This window comes from Macrotis lagotis, chromosome X, assembly GCF_037893015.1.
Source record: "Macrotis lagotis isolate mMagLag1 chromosome X, bilby.v1.9.chrom.fasta, whole genome shotgun sequence".
Classification (NCBI taxonomy): Eukaryota; Metazoa; Chordata; class Mammalia; order Peramelemorphia; family Peramelidae; genus Macrotis; species Macrotis lagotis.
This window is the reverse complement of record NC_133666.1, coordinates 258,704,964-258,731,826: the sequence shown is the minus strand read 5'-3', so window position 1 is coordinate 258,731,826 and position 26,863 is coordinate 258,704,964.

The window sequence follows — 26,863 nt, the reverse complement described above, 5'->3', positions numbered from 1 at the left end:
TAGTCTATTAGATGCCAATGTTTGCTACAAGGGTACATCCAGAATGTTTGATTGCATTTAGATAAATGGGAAACAGTGTTTGTGATGAGAATGTCTTGAAATGAATAAATCTTTAGTGGTAGATTATCATTTCTGTTGCTGTTTCCAACTCTATTCCAAGGACTCCCTGCCATGTCTAGTAATCTGAGCCTACTCTAGCATTAGTCACCCAGAATTATAAACTTATCCTCTTTTGGTACATTGATAAGGGTCTCCAGGCCTTCATAAAATTTTTCTTTGACTTCATCAGGGTTCATCATGGTGGGAACATAGTCACTGATGATGGTGGCATGGCATTTTCCTGGAAGTGACAATCTCAATATAATGAGCCTGTAGAAATTCATGCTTGCTGACTAGATTACCTACCCCAGTTTTATGTTACTTCTTTTCACTGTGACCACTCCAGAAAAACATATATACAACTTTGACTTCAGTATGCTGTTGGATGTTGTCTTGTCTATGAGTGTGCCCATGTTATATGCACTGATGGAGAGTAGAATCTTCTTTGAAGAAGTGTTTTTAAATTTAAAAAATTTTTTAAATTAAAAACATTTTTTTTGTTCCAACCACACTGTGGGATTCCTGCCTGCTGTGGTAATCAGACCAGAGTTAGATAAACAGACAGTTTTTAGGGCATCTTTTCTAGTACCTTATTCATATCAAGAGGTGAGAAATGTGAACTTTAAAAGAACTATTCGCCCAAGGGGTTCCCAAATCCCACTGCTGCTTTCAGTGGAGAAATGACACTTTGATCTGGATTGCCTGTGTGCAGGATGATGACTACAGCTCCCTGTGTATCTGCAGACATCTTTTCTGTTGCCATGGGATTTCGAGAAATGGTAAAGTATGGGTGATATTTTTTGATGCATGTGTAAATTGGAGTTAGTGGGGTACAGCTTCAAGGAGTCATTGGCCCCTTTCCTCCAAAGATCTAGGGGCAAGACAGGGATAAGACAGTTGGTGATGGTTCTAGATGCACAGCATGACCTTGATATCTTCAATGTCTAACCACAGGACCTGCTTCAACTGTCTTCATGACCCTTGGAACAAAGTGCTCTCAGCTGCCCATTCCACCAGTGGAAGATTTCACATGCTTGAGGTAGACACTCCCCACAACTCACCAAGGAATTTGAGACTCATTCAGTTACCTGGTTTAGACAGCTTGCTGAAATAGTTTACTGGGGTTTGGCTGTTCTGTATGCAGCAGCTTCTTTGAGCCACAGGTGAGAATTAGGTGGTTCAGGTGGATATCAAAGGTGGAAAGCAACTTTGAAAAGGATTCAGCAACCTTCACACAAGAGGTACTGGTCTTCCTTGAACACAATCTATACTCCAAGAATGTATATATACAAAACGGAGTCACATAAACATCAATATTTCTCAGTGAAGAGGTTTTTACTAAAAAGTTGTCATTACTAGTTTTTAATGGCTGAAACACTGCTAAGTCCCCAATTATGCATTAAGAGTCTGCTTTTATGTAGTGAGAAAAAAAATCTACTGTGTTCTTGAACTAGGTGACACTTTTTAAATAGAAAGGTCAACTCTTCTCATCCCCCAAATCTTGCATTTTTATCAGCATTTGTAATAAGAATAAATTCTGAGTTGGAAGTAGAAGGGAAGAAGTAAAAGGGGGGATTTCCAATAAGATAAGTAGAAATAAAAATTATAATTATTAATAATAATAATAATAATTTCCATTTAAATAACAATCTAGGGTTTACAAAGTGTTTTACATGTATCACTTAATTCCCAGAACAGCTCTATAAGGTATATAGTATTATTGTCCCTATTTTTTACAAAAAATAAACTGAGAGCTTCACAGTTTTGCCAAGGGTTATACAATTAGTTAATATTTAAGGATGATTTCAAACCCGTATCTTATTTACCCCATGTCCAGTGATCTATCCACTATGAACCTTGACTCTTGTTCTGAAAGACAATGCTAAGAACCATTTTAAAGCTAATCATGATTGAATCTAGAGGTCATGAGATGTTAGAGTTAGAAAGATTTTATGAAATCTGAACTCCTTATTTTAAATATATAAAAGCTAAGAGAGTCAGAGAATTGAAGGAACTTTGAGTAAATCACACTGCATAGGTAGTAGCAAAACCAGAATCAGAAACCATAATTCTACACCCCAGTCATTGTTCTTTCCATTGTTTTATAGAACCTTTCAGAGAAGTTTCCTTTCCTGATGGGTTATGTATTCATTCATGTTCATTTAGTTCTGCTCTTTACCTTTCTCAAATTACTTTTCTTTCCTTTTCTTCTTTTTTGTCCTTTTGTCTTCCCCCCATGACTGCCTTCTTTCTATTAGGCTTTCTGTTGATTATTCTAGTTTTCTTTTCTTCTTGGAATAAACACTCAATATAAATGATTTCCCTTGAAGCAGAGGAAATGTCATCAAATCATTCATATAAAATTCGGATAATATAGTCAGTAATACATGTGACAAATATCTACATAGAAAAGAAAAAAGATCTCATTAGAATACATAGTAGGACATATGCATATGCAGTAATATCTTTTAAAAAGCTTATAAGATAGTTAATTAAAAATTTTAAACTTTCATTTCAGTCTTCAAGAACAGGAACACAGCTAAGGAGGAAACATTTTGAATAATGAGAATTCTTTTCTTTTTAGGTTTTTGCAAGGCAATGGGGTTAAGTGGCTTGCCCAAGGCCACACAGCTAGGCAATTATTAAATGTCTAAAGCTGGATTTGAACTCAGGTACTCCAGACTCCAGGGTTGGTGCTATATCCACTGTGCCACCTAGGTGCCCTGAGAATTCTTTCTTGACAATATATTATATGTCAAATGATTTCATTAAGCTCAAGGATGAAAGAAACCTGGTTAGAAGCCTCAGATTCAAGATGTTCCAAAGTAAATACACATAATGCTCAAGTCAGAGATTATTTTAGAACAGGTCTAACTCTTTCCAGTCCAAGATTGAGAATGACAATTAGAGTGCAATGCGGCAAAATTCTGGACTAGAAAATGAAATAAAAGCATCCTTTGTATGATTTATCTCATCTTATGAGATGCTTCATAATAATTTTCATTTCATTCATTATTAACGATAACAAATAATAATATTTGAATTAATATCTTTCAATAATAAGTCAAATTTTTGGGTGGGAAATTATTTCAATTTATTACATTTTCACTTTAAAGATGTGTTTTACTTTTAAACACTAAATATTTTAGCCATATGTTTATTATTTTACCAGAACCATAAAAATATTGTTTAAATTTGGTGATATGCTACATAACATGAATTAACTTCACTAATACAAACAAATTGAACATAACTTTTGCAATATTCACCCTTCTTGTATACTTGAGATTTAATGTTTAAAATCACTTTAGATTTTGGTTTCATTTTTCAAGAGTCTTGGTTCTAGCTACTTTTCCTTTATGTTTTTCCTTCAAGATTTCTTACTTTATTCACAACTATGCACAATGAACAGTGGCACAAAACCCATTCCTCCAAAAAATAGAAGTAATATAAATGGATAGCACACCTCTCTCATTTAATCCAAAGAGACAGAAGAATAATCAACTCATTGGATATCATGTATTATTTATTACATTTAATGACTGCAACTGGGGTCAATCATAAATCAACTTTTATTCTTATGGTCAGTTTCAGTTCATGTTTTGTGATTCACCATTTCAGTTGCCTACTTGTCTGTGGATGTTTCTAGTGTATTATATCCTTCTTTGTGTAACCTAATGGTTCACTAGAACAGCATTAGAAATGCTATTTTAATCAATTTAGAAATATTATAATATATTCAACACTACTCTGTCTTAACTGCAAGATAAGCTAAGCTCAAAGAATTATCAATAATTAACTTCAGTTTTAGTAGTCAGACAAGGTCAAGCTGAAACATTTCCATCATTTTGAGGCATATGACTAAAATATTAATATACTTTTAAGAACTTATGGAAACAGAATTGGCTTCTTGTTAGAAACAAAATATATTCATGTTCACATTATTCATGTTTACTTCATTCCTAGTCACAAATATTTGTATATAGATGTACCTTATTTTAGTTTTGTTTTTTCCTCATCTGAAGGAGTTGACAATTTATATTTCCAAGGGAATAGATAGAAAGCCTATAATTACTTCATTTTTATATAATATTTATTTGAATTTTTGAACTATTAAAAAAGATAGGGGTGGCTAGGTGGTGTAGTGGATAAAGCACTGGCCTTGGAGTCAGGAGTACCTGGGTTCAAATCTGGTCTCAGACACTTAATAATTACCTAGCTGTGTGGCCTTGGGCAAGCCACTTTAACCCCATTTGCCTTGTCAAAAAAAAAATCTAAAAAAAAAGAAATATTAAAAAATATTTCTTAAGCAAACACTCTGAAGTGGTCAAAAAATTCTTCATAATAACAAACAACTATACTGATTAAGTTCTGTTCATAACCATGGAACTGGCTTGTATTTCAAATGGTTGCCACAAAATTATCTTCAAAGAATTGTGAAAGAACTCTCTTGAGAAAGGGAAACAGGAGAAAGGATTTATGAGGGAAATAGATTCCCTGAATCCTGAAGAATTCAAGGCAAAGAGAGTTATAAAAAATCATTCCAACATTTGCTGAAGAGGAAAGAGTGGAGATTGTGCTTGGGGAGATTTTTTGAGGGAAAATGCAATTTCCAGAATTGGGGAGATATTAGGACTACTGCTGTTTAAGTCTTGCTTTGGTCTTAGAATTCTCTAGAAAATACTTGACTTCTTTGTGACTCCATGTTTTGAATACAAATTTAATAATAAACTAACTCCAAAATAATAGATTGCTTGGTAAAAGAAATCTTGTAGAATGCAAATATTTAGATTTTCAAGGTTAGTGACTATATCTTATGTAAACATGATTCATCTGCCTGATAGTTACTTTTTATCCTTTTAAAAATTCTATCATTTGAATTAGAACATTGTACTTAATTTTATGGTGACTTCATTTTATGACCAGTTACTTTTGGTCATAAAATAATAAATTGAGAACTATAAGGAAAATCTAATCCAAACCCCTCCTGTTATAGATTAGAAAACTGGGACTGAAGGACATATAGTAATTATTAAGGGTGATTTTGGAACTCAGGTCTACAGAACCAGTCATCTAAACCACTGTATCACATCTAATGAAAACCTCCAAATTTCTGTCCCATCAGGAAATCCTTTTATCCGGTCTTATTTTGTCACTTAATCTTTAGTGTATATAATGACATTATTTGAAAATTATTCTGTTTAAATTTACCTTTATATATATATATATATATATATATATATATATATATATGTATATATGAAAGCCTTGAGGAAATGTAGAATGAAATTTGGTCATTGATTAGGGCAGTTAATTTCCCAGAGGCATTGAGGAAAATAAAGAAATATTTATTAAAGGTAGAATAGGAGACACATTTCTGTTTATTGGAGTGAAGTCAGTTTTACAACCCTGGTAAAGGTTAAATCAATTCTCACATTTATTGCTCAGACCCTGAGGACTTCATACTAGCTTAAGCCATCTACAATGGTGGCCAAGTGGAAAGTTACATATAAGATCAAAGGCTGCTTGAGTGAAATAGAGTATGGAGAAAAAGATGGGGAAAAGGAAAAATTTTTTTCATTAATTGAGAAATAAACTATAGATTCCTAAGTTAATTTCAATAAATAAAAAAAAACAAGCACTTATTAATCATTTAAAACAGCAGATCCCATTGGTCTAGGGGAAGGGAGAAGTAGAAACATTTTCTTTCAGTGAGATCCCCCCTCAATTCTGGACTCCCACATAATTCCTGGAGGACTCTAAATAGAGGGGCCATTTTTTTTTCTTTTATGACTCTTTAATCTCATACCCTTAGGTCCCAGGGATATGACTTAAATCTCTAATTTAACTCAGGTCTAAGATCTTAACCTCAGTTTGAAATGTATATAAGGTAGAGGGCATCAACCTACTTTCCTCCCACACAAAGAAATGCTCAAACACAAAAGACTTTTAATATATTGACAAATGTTAAACTCAGCAACTAAAAATTCTTATTATGCTCTCCCGGGAAGTCAATATTTAATAACTCAAAGCCTAAATTATTTTTCCTTACTAATGCATAACCATCTCACCAATTTCTCATCTCTGCTCTGTACAAACAACTACCTAAGTGGCTATGTCTTCTGACAAGCTTGAACTTAGCTTAGTCTAACCTCTTCTCAGCGGCTAGCTACTTCCAAAAACGGTTGATGTTCCCATTGGGGTTTCCAGGACAGAATGAACATCTACTTGCTGTACATGTTGCTGTCACATGCAGGCAGTCACCATAACTGCTCAGAGAGAAGAATGATACCTCTTCCTTCCTCAATAGAAGAAACTTGCAGGGTTCTCAAATGCTCAGCTGATGGGAGGAGAGAGAACCAGAAAGAAGAATCTCTCCTGTTAAGGTCTACAGATTCAAGGGAAAATCATCTGTGATACTTGCTAGGTACTACCTACCACTGTTCCTGAGAAAAAAAGATATAATGAAAGTCTTTCCTAAGGTCAAGTCCTTCTGGGTTGAGCTATATAAATGACCATCTTGCAAGATATAACCCCTTATAACCAGTAGGTTGAAAAAAAAGTTGTTGAAAATGACAAATTCAATGTTAGGAGAATATAAAGAAAAGAGGGAAGTGATGTGGAAGTTTGAATGGGTGCATTCTTTTTGGAAAAGTATATGATAGTATATACTAAGAATAATAAGAAAGCTGTTCATATCCAGATTCTACTGTGAGGATTATAACAAAAAGATTTTTATAGAAAGGAAAAATAAAAGCATGTCCAAACAAAAATATTCAAAGCAACATTATTTATAATAGCAAAATAATGAAAGCAATTTGTGTCTGATTGATGATGACTGAACATATTCTGATTTATGAATATAATGGAATATTAATGTGCTACAAGAAGTGACAAGTATATTAGCTTGTAAAAAACATATGGCTATGCACAGTGATGAAAACAGAATCAGGATGCAAATATATACCCTGCAATATTGAAACTTTCTAATAAGAACACCAATATCTGGGAAAATAAACAAAGGAAAAAATTCAGGAGAACAGGAACAAAAATGATATCATTTTCTTTTTAAAATTTAACACACCCATATTTTGAAACAAAATTAAGCAGTTAAAATATATAGTTTTAAGTATGATGATTTAAAATTACTGATGTCTTTGGATATTTCTGTACTGATTGCTGTTGCTAAGTTAAGAATAAATAATTGTTAAAAAACTTACTCCTGGATGTCATCCAACTTTAGGCAGTCTGACATGACTTGGTAACATCAGAGTAACCCTGCACCTCCTAGATACCAAGGGCTGGGGCAAGTTGGGAGATGAGAAGGAATAGAGCAGAATCAGAGAGAGATGGTTTTGTTCATATGCCCCATTCACCTAATAGGGAGCCCTTTGCTCATAATAGTGATTGAAAGGATCATTTTAAATAGGCAACTCTTCAATATAATAGTGAAAAATGTTGAGGTATATTACAAATAGCTGTCCTGTGGGGGAAGATGACCTTGGATATCAAATAAGCCTTTTTCAGTTGCAGCAAAAGTGACACTTACCTTTCATATATCATGGTCTTGAAGCTGTTTGCCTGAATTCTATACCAAATTATCAGGCCTAGAATGTTTATTTCTGGCATTTGCCATTATCAAGATATTCTATCACTAATGTTTCAGAACTGCAATGTAGACTGGCCATACTTCTAGAATTCAACTTCTAAAGCAATTGAACTTTTTATTTACTTATCTGTGCATGTGTTTTATTATCTCAGTATAATATAACTTATAAGAAAGCAAGGTTAATTTCATTTGTCCTTTTAACCTCATTGCTAATACATAGCATATTGCACATGGTGGGTATTTAATAATTGTTATTTGAATTGAATTTGTTGTGATGAATTTTTCATTAACAATGCTTCCTTGATTATTATTTTAAAATTATTTTAAATTTAACTTTAAAATTATTTAAAATAATAATGAATGAATGATTACTTTAATGAAATAATATATGCCCTTTAAGCGGGATATACAACTGCTAGTTCTATTCCCCCAAATGGCTAAAGAAGTAGGAAAAGGTCTTAAATGTGCAAATTTATTTATAGTAACCCTATTTGTAATGGCAACAAAACAAAGCAAAACTAAAGGAATTACCATCAATTGAGGAAAGCCACCTCCTGATCCCCTTCAATCAGTTCTTGTGACTCCCTATTGTCACCATGATCAAATATAAAATCCCCTGTTGGCTTATAAAAACCTCACAACTTGGCCACTTCCTACATTTCTAGTCTTCATTCATCCTTTTTTTTCTGTTTAGTTTTTAGGTTTTTTTACAAGGCAATGGGGTTAGGTGACTTGTTCAAGGTCACATAGCTAGGTAATTAGGTAATTATTTAATGTCCAATGCTGAATTTGAATTTAGGTATTCCTGACTCCAGGGCAGGGCTGGTGCTCTATCCACTGTGCAACCTAGCTATCCCTTCATTCATCTTTCATTCCCTTTCTGTCCTTTGATCCCCGCACTCTACAATTTAGTGACACTGGCCTTCTTGCTTTTCCTCACATATGACATTTTATCTCTCAACTCTGAACATTTTTACTGTTGTTCCCTATGCCTGTAACTCTCTTCTTCCTCTTTTTTCTCTTCCTGGCTTCTGTCAAGTCTCAGTTAAAGTTTTACCTTCTACAAAAAAATTGTTCCCAATCTTTGTAAATCATATGCCTTTTCTCTGTTGATTCTCTTTAATTTGTCCTGACAATATCTTGTTTGTACGTGGTTGTTTGGAATTTTTCCCCATTAGGTAGTAATTCTTTCATTGAGCCTCTTTTGACTTTGTATCCTCAGCACTTGATACAAAGCTAAACCCATTAAGTGCTTAATAATTTCTACTTGACTGACTGACTAACCTATTGTAATATAAGAAATGAGGACATATATTAAATAGACATGGAAAGACATAAAAAGTGATGCAGAATAAGGTTACCAGAAGTACAATCTATACTATAACAATATTATAAAAATTATAAAAATAAATTTTATAAATAATATAAAATATATAAAAATATTTTGAGGACTTTTATAAACTGATAAAGAATGAAATGAATGCAACCAGAACAATCTATATGATAATATTATAAACACAATTAACTTTGAAAGGTGTATGAAATTTGATCAATATGATGATGATGACACATGAATTTTATTGATCGAAGATGAAACATACTTGCAACTTCATGACAAAGTGATAATAGATTTTGTTGTTGTTTAGTTATGATCCATGCTTCATGACCTAAATGGTTTTCTTGACAAAGATACTCGAATAGTTTGCTATTTCCTTCTCTAGTTCATTTTACAGATGAGGAAACTGAGGCAAACAGGGATAATGATTTGCCCAGAGTCATGCATCCAATAAGTATTTGAAGCTAGAATTAAACTCAGATCTTTCTGGTTTCAATCCCGGTACTCTTTTTACTGTGCCATTTAATTGTGCTGATTTAGGTTGCAGAATTTAGTCATCTATTTTTTTCATATAGTCAAAGAGGGTATTTGCTTTGCTTGATTATGAATATCTGCTACAAGTAATTTTCTTTTTTTTAATATAGTGGGGTGGGAAGAAGAGAAAACATTTTCTGTTAATTTTTTATATGCTTACATATACCTATATATACATGCCTTTTTTTCCAAAAAAGGGAGTATTGCAGATGTAGAAAATTGCAAACATTAGTTTTACTTGATTGTTTTATGAGATCTCTCACAAGGTGGGAATACTATATAAATGTTTATCATGTAAAAACAAAACACAAGTTTAAAGCTTTTTTTTTTAAAATAATGACTGAGTGAATGAATGAAAAAGAATTCATTAGAAGCTCATTATAAACTTGCTAAGCATAAAGACAGCTCCTATCTGGTGTAATTTATCTTCTAATAGGGTGAACTAATACATATAGGGGAATGGCCAGGAAGTGATATTTTGGTTTCAAAAGTTACAGGAATAATAAGGGGAGCCATAGGAAGGTACACAGACATACCCCTTCTAGAATCAGTCATAGAAGTTATTTGACTGTAGTTCCAGAAATGGAAGATATACAGATGATTGGGAAGGACAAGAGGCATAGGAATGGTAAGATAGCATAGCAACTGTTGTTGTTCATCTTTTTTGTTTTTAGATTTTTTTTGCAAGGCAATGGGGTTAAGTGGCTTGCCCAAGGCCACACAGCTAGATAATTATTAAGTGTCTGAGGTCATATTTGAACCCAGGTCCTCCTGACTCCAAGCCTGTGCTCTATCCACTGCACCACCTAGCTGCCCCTGTTGTTCATCTTGAAAAGAGGACCAATGACAATGCATGGGGTGATATCTTGCATGAATTGGATTAAGTGACACAGAGTTGCATGAAGTCACCAGCCTCACTCTCTTTCCCCGAACCATCTATGTCCAGAGGTAAGACAAAAGTTAAAAGACAGGAGTTCGAATCCAGCCTGACACGTACTAACTGTGTGACTTTGGACAATTCACTTTACCCTGATTGCCTCCCATCTGGGGCCACCTTCATTGTTGTGATTCATATCTGGCCTTTGGACCCAGATGACTCTGGAGGAGAAAGTGAGGTTGGTGACTTAGCACAGCCCCCCTCACTCAAATACAATTCATGTACTTGTTATGGAATCACCTACCTGATGTCATGGTCTTCTTTGAAAAATGGACAAAAAAGAAAAAAAAAGGAAAATGAAGGACAAGTATTTTATCTCTCCATTCAACTGAGGGAAGTCTTCGCACAAGTTAGACATCTCCCACATAACACCACTGGATTTGAGCTCTGTCAGTTACGAGGTCAGTTAAGCAAAGAGTGATTGAAACCATGGACCTATATTTAGGGACTGGTTGAAGCAGTTGTCAATTAAGATTAGATCAGATTGCAGAGAGGAAGAGAATCAGGCAACCAGAGCTAGAATTGTAGGAATGAAAGGGTTAAGTGCTCTAACATCTCTATAGCTCTTTTTCTTTCTATTGCTTATATATTCCTTTTCTCAGTGGATAGAACTCTGGGCCTAGAGTCAGGAAGACAATTCAAATCTAGCCTCAGACACTAAATAGCTGTGTGACCCTGGGTAAGTCACTAAGCCCTGCTTACCTCAATTTCCTCTTCTGTAAAATGAGTTGGAGAAGGAAGTGGCAAACCACTCCAATATCTTTGCCATGAAAATCCCCCAAACTGGATCATGAAGAGTTGGAAATAACTGAAAACTCCTGTAAAATCTTTTCAGAGCTTCTCTTTGCCTTCCCAGCCCCATCTCCCTTCTTTTTATCCTATCACCCCCATCTTTTTTTGGTTAAGAGTGAGAAGAACCAATGTGGTATAGTGGAAAGAGTGCTAGAATTAGAGTTAGACACATTTGTTCAAATCTCAGGTCTGCCACTTTTCTAAAATTGGAGTAGATGGCCAAATAAGGTTCCTTTCAGCTCTAAATTTTTAATATTATAATAAGTCTCTTTCTTTTTTTTTCCTAGGAAAAATAAATAGCCTCTATTTGGACCAAAAGCTTCAAGTAAGTTTCATTTACATTTCAGAGTAAACCTGGACAAATTCAATACATTTGGACAATAAAGTCATTGGAGTTGACTCTTCCACATCTTATATTAATAACAATAGTTCCAAATCTTCTTCAAGTTCAAAACATGGAACAGAATTTCCAGTTCTTTAGATCTCTTTGTATAATACTATGTATAATTAGGACCCTAGTAAAATTTTTGTTGATATTGAAAGCAAAGAGAATGAGAATGATGATGCTTAGATGACCATTTTTTCCCTAAATCCAAGGAAAACTACTGTCTGCTAACTCCACAATCAATTTTATTGTCTATACTATTCATTTCACACTTGTTATTCACTACTTTGAAGAGCAACTAAAGTGATAGTTGAGAGAATAGAAAGGAGGACAAGTGTCATTACCTCTATCTTGAAGATGGAGAAAAAGATTGCATGCTTTGTAAATATGATGTTACACCTATTCAATTTTATCCAATGTGTCAAAAGTGGAAAAAAATCCATTCAATCAACCAGTTTTTATTTCTTTCTCTGTGTCTATATGACACGCAATAACCAGTGATTTGACTGATGACTGATTGAGTGTGTGTGTGTGTGTGTGTGTGTGTGTGTGTGTGTGTAGAATCTTATTTCTGAAGTGGCTAAATCAAGCAGAAATAGAAAAAAAGTTAATTTGAAATCTATCTATAGTTGTTTCATCAGTTATCTGATGTAATAAATCAAGGATCTTAGCCCTTAAATAATAATGTTGGAGAGACAGGGTAGTATAGTGGATAGAGAGAGAGTGCTGAATAAAGAGTCAGGAGGAGGATTTAGGGTATGACCAAGAAAATTTTACATATTTCTCTTTTTTATATTTTATTTTGGAAATGTATAGTTTATGATTCACACTTGGAGTGTCTGCTTCAATATAAGCCCTGAAAATCAACCTGTATTATGTTTGCTTTGCTACATTAATCTATATTGGGTTGTCAGTCCTCTGGGGTTGTTGCTCATACTTTATACATTACCAGGGGCTTTATACATACCAGGAATGATTAGCCTGGAGGGAATGAGGCAGAGCAGATTTTCATAGGGCTTATTCAGCCCTCTAACTGCCTGCTGGTTTCTTTGGAAGGTGATATCTGTTTTATATTCTTTTTATCCTTGGATTTTATAGTTAAGGGCCTGTTACATTACAAAACTATACTACTATATTAATTGAGATTTAGACATCCCATAATAACTCACTAATTCTTTTCATGATTTCCCCACATCACTCTCCTTTCTCTTTCCAGTTTTTTCTCTAGCTGTCTTACTTAATTTTCAAAATCCTTTTTTTGAGCTCTTCCATAGCCTGAGACCAATTTGTATTTTTCTTGGAGGCTTTGAATGTTTAGATTTTGTTATTTTCCTAAGTGTGTGTGTGTGTTTTGATCTTTCCCTATCACCACAGTAATTTTCTATGGTAAGATTTGTTTTTCATTCTCTTTTCTCATTTCCCTAGCCAATAATTTGTTTCTACGTTTTTGTTAATGTAGGACTCTGCTTCCAGGGTAGGGAGGGATGTACTATTCCAAACTTTTGGACTTTTTTGCAAAGGTTTTCAAAGCTATTTCTGGGTCTCTACATGTTTTCAGTTCTTCCAGGGTCATTTGATCAAAGGGAGATATTTTTACTACTCTCCTAGTCTATGCTCTGTCTATGGGTGACCACAAATACTCCTATCTGCCCTGGAACTGTGAAGGAGCTCTGTGCTCCATGTCATAAGAAAAATCTGAGGTGCTACTGCTCCTCTTCTTCCTGGGACTGTGACTTAGTGAATGGGTAAAACAGAGTCTTGCCTTATTGATAGCAGAGATCCCTGTAATCTCCTCCCAACCCCCTTACTTGTCTATGGGTTAAGACCTCCAGAAAAACTGCCACTGTCATTGATTCACTGGTACCCAAGGACTGCTCCTGGTCCACTGGGACCTGGTCTGGCTGTTGAGGACTGCACTGGACTGTGTTGCATTCTTACCTTGGTGTGATCTTTCCTGCTGAATTTCAAAGTTATCCTTAGCAATCTCTGGGCTGAGACATCTGGAAAGCACCAATGCTGTCACTGACCTAGTAACTTCACTTCCTTTTCTTGGGTTGCTGGGGCTGGTCCATGCTGGCATGAAGTCCACAACAGACCTTTCCTGACTGATCTACAAATTGTCTCAGACTGGAAAATTGTTTCATTCCAACTTTTTGTGGATTCTGACATACTCTAGAATTTATTTAGAGTCATTATTTAAAGGATTTTATTTAAATTTAAATTAAGTGACATCTAAATTTGGAGTTGTTTTGGGGAGAATTCACATGAGTCTCTGCCTTTACTCTGCCTTCTTGACTCTACAGCAATAACTTACTAATTCTGCAATTAGAATGTGAACAAATAAGTTTATTAAGGTTACATCAATCAAAAGAATGCTAGTATCAATTTCCCTTAGGTTTGTCGATTTTGTAAGGCAGTTGAGAATACAAATGGATTTAAATACATAGCAAAATATGACTCAGAAACATCTAGGTAGCAGAGAAAAATTCTGTTTGTTTTTTGAAAATCAGCAGTCAGTTCCAACTCTAATTTACTTTTTTTTTGTTAGCTAACCAAAAATATTTAAAGTTTCTCTTTTACATACCTGAGAAGTTCTTCAGTAGTATATATCAGTTCCACAATGGCATGCTTACACAGGTTCTGGATGAAGGAGGTTGCTTTCAGTATTAGAGTGAAGCATGGATATGTGCTTGTTCCCATGTTTTTTAGGATGATATTTTCAACTATATTGTCAGAATTCTTCAACAAAGACAAAAATGACTGCACTGATGGCAAGCTATTTAACATGAAAAGACTACAAGCCAAGACTAAAGTAGGAGGAGAGTTGGTGTGCAACTTTTTGTTTGTGAATGATTATGCATTTATTGCAGATTCTGATGCTGAGATGCAAGATTCTCTGCTATTGGTGTTAATTTTGACCTGATAATCAACATTATGGAAATAGAGGTCTTCCACCAGTCATTACCACTAAACAGAGTTTTGAATGCTCCTTACTGCTAGGTTGTACAGTGCATAGAGTTCTGGGCCTGAGTCAGGAAGATCCCTGCCCCAGCCCACCCCTCCTCCCCTTCAGTACATACTTTTCCCTTCCTCCAATTCGGGCCCCTTCCCCCCATCATGAGTTCAAATTTGACTTCAGGCATTCATTAGCTGAAGTGAAGGACCCTTGGTGAATTGCCTAATGATGTTTGCCTCAGTTTCCTCATCTACAAAATGAGTTGGAGAAGGAAGTAAGTAACAAACCATTATAATATCTTTGCCAAGAAAACCCTATTTGGGGTAATGGATAGCTGAATGTGAGTGAACAGCTGAACAGGAGGATAAGCTCACTTACTTTGGCAGTATACTTTCTAGGGATATCTACATAGTTGATGAAGTTGAAGTTACCTCCTCAGAGCTAACTGGGAGACTTTGAAGGACAGTATGGGAGAGAAGAGATAACTAGGCTGTAAACTGAAGGTCTACAGAGTCATTGTGCTGACTTTACTGTTTTATGTCAGCGCCATTTCAGAAAACAGAATCATTTCCTCTTGAATTATCTTAGGAAGATTCTGAAGATTGCTTGGCAAGAGAAGGTACCTAGCACTGGGGTCCTTTCTAGAGTTCAACTGCCAGGTATTCAAACTCTACTACAAAGAGCACAACTCCTCTTGGTTGGCCATGAAGCATGGGTGCCAATCCTTTCTATAAAAACAAACAAACAATTTGAGAACTCACTCAAGACACACTCACATGAAGGTTGGAAGAAGGTATGACACTTTCAAGGTCTCTCTGAAGAACTTTAGCATTGTTTGTGAGACATGGGTAACACTGGCACAGGACCAGTCAGTATGGCATGCCATTGAAGAAAAAGGTGCTCTGAGCAAAGTAGAAACAAAGTAGTACAAGGAAATTTGAGCTATACAATTCCAGAGGAATATTCATTCCAAATGTTCTAATGGACTACTTGTTCCTGATCTTTGGTAGAAGCTTTCAAATTCATATTGGACTGATCAACTGAACATACAAGTATCATCAGTATCATTTTCTCCTCTAAAATAATGAACAACAACAAATTTAAAATCAGAAATTACTAAGCAAATAAAAAAGCATAGAAAAAAGTGTTATATGAGTAGGTAAATGTATCTGTATATTACTATTACCACTATGCTATATACTTTCAATGCAGCCTAGTTCTTGATTCAGTTCAGTAAATCATAATTCAAAAAACATTTATTACCTTCAGTATTTTAGGTGCCAGTCTAGATGTTAGGGATACAAAGGCCTCCCAAAAAATCAATAAAAAAGAAAAGTAGTCCCTAGTCCTACATTCTATCATAGGGAAAATATAGTGCACACAAATAAGTCTAGAATAAATACAGTCAATGAGTCAAGAGAGCAGTAAAAACCAAAGGGATTGGGGGTCCCTTTTATGAGAAGGCATTTGAGCTGAGTATTGATTATCTTTCTGCTTAGGGACATCTTATTGATGCCAGGCTAGGAGATAGTAGATCTAAGGCTATGTGCCTCCAAGTTTTTCTGAAGTTTGTCTCTAGCTGTACACAATAAGGTGAGAATGAGGTTAGGTAGAAATAGAGACAATGACCTTGTCCTATGGCGTATACCTATATTTGTCTTTTTTTCCCCATATCCATTTATCTACAAAGGAGAATAGAGGAGACTTGGATTTCAATATTTGAGGTGCCATAAACCATAGAGCTAGTTATTAGTTATTGGGAAAATAACCATTATATAGTTTAGAATTACAGAATATAAAAGAATCTAAAATCTAGAGTCAACTCTAAAATGTTTTAGGGGTCATGGATAGATTTGAAGAAATCCATGAATTTGGATGATAGTTGTTTTCCTTTGTAATCCTATGTATTTTATTTGATACATTTAAAATATTCTTCTGAGAAAGAGTTCATCGGTTTCTTCAGACAATCAAAGGAGTCCATGAAACCAAAAATTTAATATCCCCTGATCTAGAGACAGAAGGAATCTCAGAATCACTTTGACCAGTAAATATTTCATTGTAGCATGTTAATCTAGCATTCATAAATAAAAATAATAAAAATATCAAAGTATATGGAATTCTTATTATAGACTAGGGTGAAATTTCTGACAGAGGGGACTAAGTAAGCTGTTGGAAGAGAGACTTTCCAATGCTCTGAGGTCATGGTTATTATATTTGAAAAAACAACTTGGAAAAGCCCACTGACCTTATTTAAATAGAAAGAATGTGATAGTACTGGTTCTTTCCTTGATGAAAGACAAGACAAGGTTATTGTGGAACTAAAGTCTGAGGCAGTGGAACATAAAGCAGACAGAAGTTTAATTGGAACAATATGCCTAGAATAATAGGATCTAAGTAGAGATTATGAATTCAGAAGAGTAGCACAAATCTGACTTTAGAATAAAGCAGCATTAAGCACAGTAATGTCTAGCAGAGACTGCATGGTTCATTTAGTGGAGTCCATGAGAAAAGCAGGGGGAGGCAGCAGAGTAGGGACTGTGTGATGACATGTCTAGACAAACTCAATGGTCCAATACCATTGTTGAGGGAGTTGCCCTGCTATATATGTATTTTGACTATACACATTCATTTTCCTTATGTATAAACACTCTTCCTACTGATGCAGAATGTATTTGTGGGAGAATTAGAAGAGAAACATTTTGATGTAATTTTTCTTATCATGCAATTTCATTAAACTAACTGTGTACTCTTGCTATCAAGAAGCACATTGATATAGATTTGTGGACTATAGTTTCAGAGGATGGTGTACTCACAAAGAAACTTTCACCTGAAGTAAAGGTTTTCTGCCTTGTATATTGGAGTTGTGCTAAGGTGCTATTATGTAATGTTTTATTTTTCTTTATCCTTTACTCCTTTATCCCTTTTAGGTTTCTTTTTTGGCAAGGCAAGAGGGTTAAGTGACTTGCTCAAGGTCACACAATCAGGTAGTTATTAAGTATCTAAGGCCAAATTTGAACTCAGGTCCTTCTGACTCCAGGGATGGTGCTCTATTTACGGTACCACTAGCTGCTCCTTCCTTATCATTTCTAAATGATGAATTGGCATAATAAAACTTGGAATACTCAAGAAGTGCCTTCCTCCCTATCACTTCATTTGATTCCTGAAGCTTTTAGAGAACTTGTACTTTTCCACTGTGAAAGGGGGGTTGTAATAACTACAGTTGACAGAATGTGCAATTTTCCCAAGACAGAGGCACAAGCTATGAACTGAGTTTCCCTTTTAGAAGGTAGTGACAAGCTCTGAGGTCTGAGTATTTGACATAGTAAAAGTCAAACTATGAAGCACATTTTTATAGATAGCCTCCCAGGGCTTGGTAGGGGAGGCATAGGAAAGAGCAGGACATGGAGCCTTCTGCAAAAGCTCAAATCTGACATCTATAGGACTGGAGGAGGTTCTTACAATAGAGTGGTCAATTTGGCTCTTTTTCTTAGCCCAGAAAACAAAGAGTCTGGTTTTCCCTAGAATATAGGTCTATTGCCTAGTGACACACAAAGCTTCCAACCCTACTGAGGCATTGGGCTGCTGGTGACTCTCTGGGAAAACAGGTGCAGGCAATATAATTAACCACACATATGCTCCTGGGTTTGGATGGGATTGGGATGGGGATGAGGGGAAAGAAATGTGAGCAAGAGTAGACAAGTGTAGTCTTCATAAAAGTAAAATAAAATGCTACTTCAATTTATCAGTCAAAGTTCTTAAAGGATGTCATCTTGAATTTTTCACTGAAAAGTATCTTCAGAACATGACTTGGGACTAATAATAGAAAAAATTTTATATATATAAAAATATTTCAGAAGAGTTTTCAGAACGACAGATTTTATATATATATATATATAATATATATATATATATATTATATATATATATATATGCATCTACTTACATACAAACACGCATATAGAAACCTGCCAATAGGAAGAGAATCTATGCAAGCTACTCAGGTGGTGTATACATTTTGCAGTATCATTAAAGGACTTAGCTATTATGAGAGATGATGTGGTAGCCATGGATTCTCAATCATGATTCACTGATTCCCTATTTCCTCACATGAATATTTATATGACAGAATTTTGTGTATTTTTAATATACAAACACAATTTGTAATTTCAAAGTCAAACTTTAGCAAACTTTAGTAAAATTTAATATTCTGTTGTTTTGTTTCTAAGTTCTTAGTTATGAACATTAACTTTTGAATGGATTTAATCTTACTAACTTTTTCTCTGAGTTTTTTCATTGTTTTTGTTTTTATTTGGATTTGACCTGGAATGTCATCAATGCATGGAATTCCTAGCCTGTCAACTCCCTTCACCAAAACAGACTAGTAATACATCATTGTAGAGAGGTGCCAGAGGCAATGAAACTTACTCTTCCTCATTTAAGTATTGGTAGATTTGATTAGAGAACCTTATTTGTTGTTGCTTTGTCATGCTCAAAGAAAACTAAAATGACATCAGAAGGTTAGGGTCAACAAATAGTGTGTCTGTCTAAGGCTGATCATACCCAACAAGCTCAGAAAGCCCTACCATTGGTTGGACCCAAATGGTTCATATGATCATTGAGGACGGAGATGTCTTTAAATATGTGTATCTCACTAGCTTATATTAGAAATAGGATTTGAACCCAAGCTTTCCTGACTTCAAGGCCGGTCTCTGCTCTGCCCCCATCCTATCTTTCAGGGTTATTATGGGGATTAAATGATATGGAATATGTGAAAAGCATTTTTAATGCTGTAAGGAGCTTAAATTATAAAGTTGTCTTTCCTAGAGTTGGAATAGATTGATAATATTCACTCAACAAAAGATATCAAAAATTCATAGAACCTACATAGATATATGATTATTTCTTAAGGGACATTAGGTATGTTTAGATCATTCTATACTTTTTGGAAATTACCATCATGTAAAACAAATCATAACTTCCTCACAATTTTTGTTTGATGATACTGTTACAGACAAATGAAATGTGGATCTTTCCTAAGTGAGGCATTTCTTATGTGATCATTCCTCCATCATGTTGTCCCTGAATTTACTCTATTAAATAGAACAGGTAAGGATGGGCCAAACTTCTTGATTTCAGTATATATATATATATATATATATATATATATATATATATATATATATATTTTTTTTTTTTTTTTTTTTTTTAGGTTTTTGCAAAACAATGGGGTGAAGTGGTTTGCCCAAGGCCACACAGCTAGGTAATTATTAAGTGTCTGAGGTCAGATTCAAACTCAGTTCCTCCTGACTCCAGGGCCGGTGCTCTATCCACTGTGCCACCTAGCCACCTCAATTTCAGTATATATTTTAACTTGTAGTGGTTTCTATAATAAAAAGCTAGTATTTGACAAACTTATGTCCATTTTTTGATAGAAGCCTAAGAGTGCAATAAATATCTTATTTAAGGAAAAGGTTTAGCTGGCTGAAGCATTATCTTATCAGACAAATGTTAATTTTTTTCCTATTTCCCCTGTAATGGTTTGATGTCATCAGATATATATGTATTACCTTAAGTAGCCAAAATGACAAGCATAAACATTACTCCTTCCATTTAAATGGAGAATGTTTTTGATTGAGAGTACATACACAGATATTTGTGTGTGTGTGTGTGTGTGTGTGTGTGTATGGAAAACTTTTTTCAACCTCAATTTCATTTCTAAAATGATGCCATTGGATTATATGTGTTTTAAGAATCTTTCCAATAAAAAGGAAAGATTATTTCCAAGATCAAAAAAGTAACCAACAAGCAAAACAATGTAAAGTCAGGACAATATAAGCATTCATGTTTAATTTTAAATATATATATGTGTATATATATATATATATATATATGTGTGTGTGTGTGTGTGTGTGTGTGTGTGTGTGTATGTGTAGATGTATACATAATAAAATAAACACACAATAGAAATACATAGTTTTATATGGGATTGTATTTTATTGAAATATTTGCTATACTTAAAATTTTAGAAAAAGAAAAATATAAAGTACAGACACTTTCTTCCAATCAGAAAAGTTCTTTCAGCTCATGCAGGGGGAAATTGTATCCATTGACAGTGCTCCATATCTGCTTCTAGAGAACAGACATTACTTCTTTTGTTTTTTTAAACACAGTTTTATTTTTAACACAATTATCTACTTAGTAAAAAAATTAGACACATGGTAGGCACTGAATAAAATCTTTTTGACATTCCTGAGTGAGATAATGGCTGAACACTTTTAGAAATCAGGACTTCTGGTTTAGGCTACTAGAAATTAGAGCTAGATGTAATCTAAGATAAATCTTCCATTTTAAAAGACTTATGGGGGTGGCTAGGTGTCTCAGTGGGTAGAGCACCGGCCCTGGAGTCAGGAGTACCTGAGTTCAAATCCAGCCTCAGACACTTAATAATTATCTAGCTGTGTGACCTTGGGCAAGACACTTAATCCCACTGCCTTGCAAAATCCTAAAAAAATATAAATAAATGAAAAAAGATTTGTGGATGAAAAGGTAAAATGTCTTGTCTTGAGTGACATGAGAAAGTTTGTGATTTGAACTCATGTGTTCAGACACAACATCTAGAACTTTCTTCATTAGAATGTTCTGCCACACACAAGAATTATCATCACTTAAATCCCTTTCCTCTCTTGCATAAGGGTCTATTCTAGAGGAGGCTCCTAATATTAATAGTTACATCATCTTTTAGGTACCTACCAAATTCTTAGAGCTTTGAAGTCATTAACATTTAATTATAGAATCTTCTTCATTCAAGAGTGACTCCAGATCACAGATTTAATGGTCAAGCTATTAGTTAATTATCATGATTGCCAAAAAAAGATTTAATGAGAGATTGTCATGTCCCTAGTTCTCTACCAAGTTGATTAGGATTTGGTAATCTGGTTCATATACTGTATATGACAGAATAGATAGTAAATTTATTTTTTTTGTTTTACATGTAAATTCTGGAAAATATTTTTGGCCACATGTTAAGTATTGTATCAAGTTTTGAGGATACAGGGTTTAAAAAAAAGAATAACAATTGCTCTCAAGGAACTGAGATTCTACAGGCAGAATCAAAAACATGCACAACAAATAAATATTAAGTATTTAAAAATTAATATGTTTAGCTGATTAATACAGTGGATAGAAGGTCAACCCTGCAACTGGGAGGACATGATTTCAAATATAGCCTCAGGCACTTACTAGCTATGGCCTTGGGCATGTCATTTAACCCAAAGGAAACCCTAAGCTTCCTCTTCTGTAAAATGATCTGAAGAAGGTAATGAGAAGCTACTCTAAAAATTTGCCAAAAAATGCCAATTGGGTCACAAAGAGTTGGGCAAAATTGACTGACTAAATGTAAGCAACATAAATAATATAATGTAATTTAAAGAAGTTTGAAATCTACCTTCCTCCACCAACATATGGGGAGCCCAGGAAAAGACCCAGTAGGAAAAATAGCAACAGATCTATGCCTTGAAGAAAGTTAGAGGCTCCACATTTCAAACATAGGGTATGGCTTAACAAATTACCAAAGGGAAAGATGGAGTATTATGTACAGGAAACAATTACCAGTTATCACACAGTCTATATATTTCTTTTTTCTATAGAAACCAATAAATGAACATTTCATTGACTCATAATAGATCAAATTTATATGATTTTTTATGATTTACATAAAATGTTCCTGAATCATGAGAAGCTTAAGTCTATTTCCCTGTGCATATGGAAAGTATTTACTCTTTTTTGCTTTAAATTTTTATTTTGCTTTTATAATCAGTGTTAACACAAGATAAATGTTAGTCTAGACATACTTATTGGAGGTGAAAGGTAGGAGAGGCAATTGAAAGGGGAAGGATTGTTCTTGGAGAAGCAAAGAAGAGATTTTTTTTGTTGAGGTGTTTTTCCGGAGTGCTCTTTCTAGTTGGGAATTTGAAACTTAAAAAAATAGAATTAAATAGCATTTTGTTATAACCCCCTTACAGTAAAGGAAGAACATTTATATTGGCAAAATAGTACAGGAATGACCAACCTTTTAGCTCTACTGGGTATAATTGGCCAATAAAAACTTGTCAAGGTCAGTATACAGAATTTAGCAAGCTTTTATTGTGAAATATAATAATAAGAGCTAAGAGAGTTAACACCCATGTTCTAAACAGATTCAGTAGCAGGATGAGGGGAGCAAATATGGAGGATTAAACAATTCTGTCCACCATTCTACCATGGCTACATATGTATATGTGTATACATTTAAAAATATGCATATACCACCATTGTTTATACACATATACTACATTGAACTCATTGTATTATGTATATGTATTAAACACTGTACTTTAAAGTACATTAAAAGTCCATGGAAAACACAGGTCTGTGATATTACATACTGTTCCTGAAACCATATGAAGAAATTCAATCCCACTTGTGGTACCATTATGCTCAATAGGCTTAACAAAAGCTAGCTAAAAAGCTGGCTTACAAAAATCTTTTACTGTTAAAGAAGGGTCACTGAATTCACTGACACTTATCTAAAATCCCCCATTCATTGTATTGTAATGAGAAGTCCTTGATGTCACCTATATTGTATTGCTTGGTAGGTGATGTGGGACATAAATCAACTTTATTATAATAGGAAATCTACTAGCGTGATGTAATGATAACAATTAGAAGCAAAGGCAAATTTCATCTCTATGTAAATGTGGTATACTTATTATTCTTTGCCAGTGGCAGTCCTGTTAGTTGTATATAATTCTCTGTGGTTCTGAGAGCATCAAAACATTACACAACATTAGAATCTGATTATGAGGTTTCACTGTTCAAATATAAATGGATTTCCAGCAGGCTTTTACTTGGATAATGAATACTTAGATTATTAACTGATCATCTTAATAATAATATGATTGCTCCCCAATAGGGTAGATTACACTGAAAGCAGATTTTGTATGAAGGAAATTCATGGGCTTTTTGAAAATTATAGAATCAAAGACATGTAGAAACCATGGGTCATGGTACCCAGAATGTGCCAGCTCACTCTAGGATGTGTCGGCACATCTTAAACATGTTCTTTCCATAACATGTATTCTTAGCTTAGAAAAAATTGTGTCTATTGGACTATGATTTTCACTCTTCTACATCTTTGTAAAGGTCATTGTAGGTTTTGAATCAAAAGTTATAATTGTTGAAGACTTATTTGTTAATTTTCTTAGAAAATTGAGACAAGTTGGAATTCTTTTATTTTAAAAATATCTATTTTAAATATCCTTTACCATTTTTCAAATATAAATTGTAAATTCTCTTCCTCGCTCTATAAATTGAATCATATTTCCATATTAGCAATATTAAAAAAAGGCAAAAAAATTAAGAGAAAATTATGCTACAATTTGTACCGAGTTCAGTTATCTCTCTGGAGGTGAATAGCATTTTTCTTTAAGAGTCTTTTGGAATTGTCTTGGATCATCATATTGATCAGCTTAGCCAAGTCTTTCACAGTTTATCATTATTACAACATTGCTGTTATTGATTACAATAATCTGGTTTTCACACTTCACTTTTTAATAGTTCATATAGATCATAACTTTGTTTTCTGAAACCACCCCATTGCCATTTCATGGTAAAATAGTACTCCCACAATCATGTGCCACACTTTAATCAATAAATCCTCAAAATGATGAGTATCCCCTCAAATTCCAATTTTTTTGCCACCACAAAAAAGAGTTACTATAAATAGTTTTGTATATAATAGGTTTTTTTCCTTTTTTCTTTGATTTATTTGGAGTATAGACATGGTAGTGGTGTTGCTAGAATAAAGGATATTTACAGTTCTATAACCTTCTTTGCATAGTTCCAAACTGTTCTCTAGAAAGGTTGAATTAGTTCATAACTCAACCAATAGTTTATTAGTAAATCTATTTTCCCTAATCTCCCCTTTCATTTTTCTTTTCTGATAAGTCTGAAGTGATATTTTAATTTGCATTTATCTAATCAGTAGTGATTTTGAGTATTTTTTTATACGACTATAGAGAGCTTTGATTTTTTCTGAAAATTACATGTTCATATCTTTTGGGGAATGGCTCTTATTTTTATAAATTTGATCCATTTCCCTTTATAATTGAAAAATGAGGTCTTTATAAGGGAAGTTGCTGTTCAATTTTTGATCTTACTTCATTGTCTACGATGCCTTTTAGCAAAATGTAATTTACATGATTATCTACTTTAATTAGGTCTATTGTTGCTACTCCTGCTTTTTTTTTACTTCAGGTGAAGCATAATAGATTCTATTCTAGCCCTTTAACTATGTGCATCTGTTTCAAGTACATTTCTTGTAAACAACATATTACTGAATTTTTGTTTCTATTTTTTTCTGCTATCTGCTTCTATTTTATAGAAATACATTCCATTTGTATTCAGAGTTTTGATTACAGAGTCTTGATTTCCCTCCATCCTCTCTTCTTATGTTTATCCTCTTTTTTTATCCTGTCCAAATTTACTGTGCTTCTGATTGCTGCCATCCTTAATCTACCCTTTCTTTTATCTCCTTCTCCTTCAATTGAATAAGATAGATTTCTATATTCAACTGAATACATGTATACACACATGCAAACACAATATATATAATATATATCCACATGTGCATGCATGTATATATCTGTCTGTGTGCATATATACACATATACATATATTTGTACATATAATATTCCTGACTGTTTTCATTTTGGGATTTCATCCCAGAAGTGATTGGTAGATAATTTCAATGTATATTTTACCCTTTGAATCTAGGATTTGGGTACCTTTATAATTTCTCAAAATATAGTCCCCAGCTCTCCTGCAGTCACAATAGTAGTGTTCCTCTCAGCTCTAGGACTGTGACAGGGGTCTCTGCTCTTTTGTAACAAACTTTAAGCACCCCTCTCTGCTCTGGAACTGTTGGCAATAGAATTGGCAATCAGTACCAGCTGTACCCTATGTCATCACAGTGCCATGCAATCTCTTGCTGCATAGTTCTTTGCCCTCCACACTGTCTCTGAATTGAGAGTTCCCAAAGCTGCTATTATTACTAAAACTGCTGCTGTCCAAGTATTGATGCTGCTCCTATATTTTAGCCAACTCTAACCCTTATGTCACTGTTATTTCTTTAGGACCTTCTAAATTATTTTGGGCTGTAAAAATGTCTCTCTGACCATTTGTTGACTCTCCTATTCCAAAATCTTACATTAGGAGTTATTTTAAAGTTATTTGGAGGGGAATTTTGGTATGATTCAGTTGAACCTGTACTCTACCATTTTAGTTCTGCCTGGATTTTTTTAAACTGGTTGTGTCATGTGCTGCTTTGGTTCTGGTGAAACCTATAGACCTCTTCTTAGAATAATATTTTAAAATAATCAAAAGAAAATATGAAAAGATTACAAAGGAAGCAAATCATGTTGAAATTATAGTTAATTCAATATTTTAAAAATATTTTTTGAGCATATCTTTAATGAATGTCAGTATTGGGATCAAGTATTGGGGAAAATGTTAGAGGACAGGTGGGGAGAAAAAGAAGGAAAAGACATTAAATATTATTTTTAACTGAGCTTTCAACTATGCCTCTTCAGATGAAATAAATAACTAAATAACTGAACTAGATTATTTAAGTGAAGTGGAATGTGATGGTGATCAATGATATTTAACCATTTCTGTTTATCCTACTACTGACTCATTGCCTCAGTGGGGTTTTTTGTATGACCCATTCTTCCTCACTCTGGAAAATAGCATAAAAATCCTATAACTCTTTTTTGATCTACTTTAGTAAGCTCCAAGTCCCTAGTTAAAGATGGAAATTTTGGTAGAATCACATCAGTCTTAGATTTATTTTTCTCACTCCTCTGGTAATATTTCTTCCTCAGTAGCCTTTTCCTAACTTCATTTCCAATAAGCATATCCAAATTGACAAAAGCCTATCATAAAACTTGTTTACAAAGACAATACAAATGTCTAAAACAAAGAATAAACAAATTTTCTTTGCCAAAAGGAAAGATTTCAAGTTTCCTTTAGAGAGCTCAGTGGAAGAAAAGTGATATAGAACTTATTTCTTTGATGTCTTTAGTCCAAAGGCTTTTAGCAACACAAAATTAGTTTTGACATTACTTATAATTTATTGAACAAAACAGCTTAAAATTTTAGACAATTAATTTCAATAAACA